Source organism: Sinocyclocheilus grahami, unplaced genomic scaffold (assembly GCF_001515645.1).
Source record: "Sinocyclocheilus grahami isolate Dianchi unplaced genomic scaffold, SAMN03320097.WGS_v1.1 scaffold1578.1, whole genome shotgun sequence".
NCBI lineage: Eukaryota > Metazoa > Chordata > Actinopteri > Cypriniformes > Cyprinidae > Sinocyclocheilus > Sinocyclocheilus grahami.
This window is the reverse complement of record NW_015506757.1, coordinates 309,883-313,285: the sequence shown is the minus strand read 5'-3', so window position 1 is coordinate 313,285 and position 3,403 is coordinate 309,883.

Sequence of the window (3,403 nt, the reverse complement as noted above, 5' to 3'; positions counted from 1 at the left end):
AAAAAATCTTACTGCTCAAAAACTTTTGACTGGTATGTTAGCCTATAGTTGGAAGTAAAAAAATATGAATATTAATAAGGAGAGTCTGCGATTTATTTGACAGAGATTTCACATTTCTTGTTTGTACGAAGGATAAATACCAATAAAAGGTGAACATTTATTTATTTGCGCCATTTTTTCCCTAAAATATTATATAGTTTTATAGGAGTAGGTTTCATAGAGTTGGCAAATTAATTTTTTATAAGTTTGTAGGTACAGACATCTGTTGTGGCCGTTCTTTATGAGGCTTTTTTAATAGTGTTCATATCGATATTGGAATTATATCGTATCGACCGAAATTAAGAAATATATCGTGATATAAATTTTGGTCATATCGTCCAGCCCTAGCTAGGGGTTGAACCATTTGCTCTTGATCTCTGTGGTAGTGACATCAGGTAGTTCGTCCGCTTGCTGCTTCCCTGATAAGCTGCATCTATTTGGGTCAAGCCAAGCAGTGTTCGCTTTACCTCGGAGGGTTGTCTTTAAGACCTGTCACTCCCAATTGAGCATCTGTGGACTTCTCTCATCAAGTCCTCCACTCGTTTGTGCTCCACTGAGTAGCAGCCTCAGGTTGTTAGGCCTTTCTCCACCTCCCTGTTTAACCGCTCTCCTTGTGGGTCGAGCTTAGCAGCGCCCTTGGGGGTTTCATATGAGCACGTCCCTCTCGATCTGAGCATCCGAGTTCCATTTCTATTTTCGAAGTTGAGCTCTAGACAGCAATCATGCCAGGCGGCTGGACCATCTCCTGCCTCCCTGGCAGGCTGCTTGTTAAGTGAGCTAGCTGTGCTCCCCTCATCAATAAGGGCGTCTTGCAAGCGCGCCGCTCCCTTCTCTGCATCTGTGAGCAGATACTTCGGAGTGTGTTCTGTGAGCATGCCACAGTCACATAGGGCTCCTAGGCTGGTTTATTACAGCTTCGGTTACTCCTTAAGGAATGGTGTTTCTAAATCCATGCTATGGTAAGTGCACATGCTGAGCTTCTGTGCACTTTCTGAAATCCACATTGTGGTAAGTGTGCACGCTAAGCATTCTGCGCATTTTCTGAAATCCTGTATGGTAAGGGATACACACTGTCAGCCTTGTTCCCTTTCTCTGAGTTGGTTTAGGCCCCAGTTCTCGCCTTGGGCTCCTCTCAACTTATGTATCTCTGTTGATACATTTCTGAGCAGGGTGTTGCTACTAAAGATCTGTCGAGTCAGTTCTTTGAGCAGGTTTATTCAGAACCGGCCGTAGCCCCCCTGGGTGGCAGGCCAGGTTCTGGTTTGGTTTTTAGACACCTGGCCATATCCCCTTAAAGCAATCTCTTTCTTCTGATTCCAAACCATGAGCTCTGCTCTAGGCTTGGGCTTCCTAGCACAGCCCTTAACAGGTAAGTTCTTTTAGGGTATGCAGCTCAGGCCCTTGGCCGAAGGGGATAATGTCACTGACAGCCTCAGAAGGGAACGTCTCAGGTCATGTATGTAACTATGGTTCCCTGAGAAGGGAACGAGACACTGCGTCCTCTAGTTCTCTTGCCATGCTTCGGACGTAAGCTTCAGACGAAGAAGAGGATGACGTGTTCTCCCGGTGCCCTTTTATACTGTGGTCGCAGTGGGTGATGACATCACAGGCTGTCGCCGGCCAATGTTATTGTCATGTTTAGATGAATGCTTCAGACACCGGTCACGCAGAAGCATCCCCAAAGCGACCTCTAGAGGACGCAGTGTCTTGTTCCCTTCTCAGGGAACCATGGGTACATACGTAACCTGAGGCGTTCTCACGAAGTGAAAAATACATCGCAGAGCAAAGAGGAAACTGACAACACACCGACAGACAAGACAGAGCAGGTTACTTCTGGTATGAAACAAGGTCTCAGGACTCTCGGCTTTTAAATTTTGTAATTTAAAAAAAAATTCAAACAATAAATATCATTTTGTGGCTCTTCAATGCGTAGTGACAGATCACTGTATTGCCTCAGTTCAAACACATGAACCGATCGTCTTTTCATATTTACTTAAAGCACGAAATGAACATGAATAAACATCAGAAAGTATTTTATTTCAATCGCGGAACACACCATTTTTCAAGTTTAAGTCCACCGAAGTTAATCTACTCTCCTGACTGATTGGTGGTTAGCTGGAAGGGATACAGCTGCTGCTACTGGGCATGCCTATTTACATATTTTCTGAGCCAACAATATAAGGTGAAACCTATGAAAGTTATTGATGGGAGAAACGAAACTTTCGAAGCATTGAATCAATTGAACCAATTGCTTCGAAAAATATTTCAATGTTTCAAAGCACTTGAAACAGCATATGCTGGCGACACCTGCTGGTGAAAACGTTGTAAAAGCATCAAGAATTCAGACCAAACTTACAAAACAAATGGAAATGTTTTTTTGTTTTTATTTTATAAATAATTTGTATTAAATAATTAATTTAGTTCATTGTGTGTTAAGGGTTTGTTTATACTTAAATAAAACACATAACACAAGCACTAATATTTAATAGTATTTAAGTGTTTATTATTTACTTAAAATTAACTGATTTATGTAATTATTTAATTAGAGCTGTCTATAAAAACCAGCAGGCAAGAGTAGTGTTATCAGTTAGGAGAATGAGGTGGATTTAATTCTATCATAAGCTAATTTTGTTATTTTTAAGGTATGATGTGATTTGTAGGTTGAAAGTACTGATTGTTTTTACACATTTTTTAAACTATATAGCCATCTGTGTTAAAGAGAAGTTATCTTTTGTTTAACCCACAACATCTGGCCCTGAATTCTTTATTTTTTATAGTAAAATGTCGTGGAATTTCATGTCACATGATTAACTGGGCAACCGGTCAATGCATTGATTTCTATAAAGTGAAGCATCAGCTACAGTTTTTCCCCCTGATGTTTATCCCAGCGTTTACCCCTCACGTCACTAGCTCCGGCCTTGCGCCATAGCTCGTAACTGGACAAGAAGATGAGTTGTTTTGAGGGGGTGGGGAGGTTAACGTTTTTTATTAAAGATTACGAGGGCACATTCATTTAAAAAAAATAATGAAGTGCACGGATAAATTATTTATAATAAACTATAGTATTCCATTAAAAAATAAGAATTTTCAATTTTGATTTAATGCCGACTTTAATCAAACAACAAAAGATGTTAAATAAAGTATACATGTTAAACCAACTGTATTAGAAAAACGAGTTTATTTAATATTTAATTTAATATGTATCTACTGTATTTGTCTTACGGTTTGTAATTTGCTTCTTTATTTTTATATAAAAAATAACTATGTACGTGTGTGTGTGTGTATGTAGGCTATATATATATATATATATATATATATATAGTATCTCACAGAAGTGAGTACACCCCTCACATTTTTGTAAATA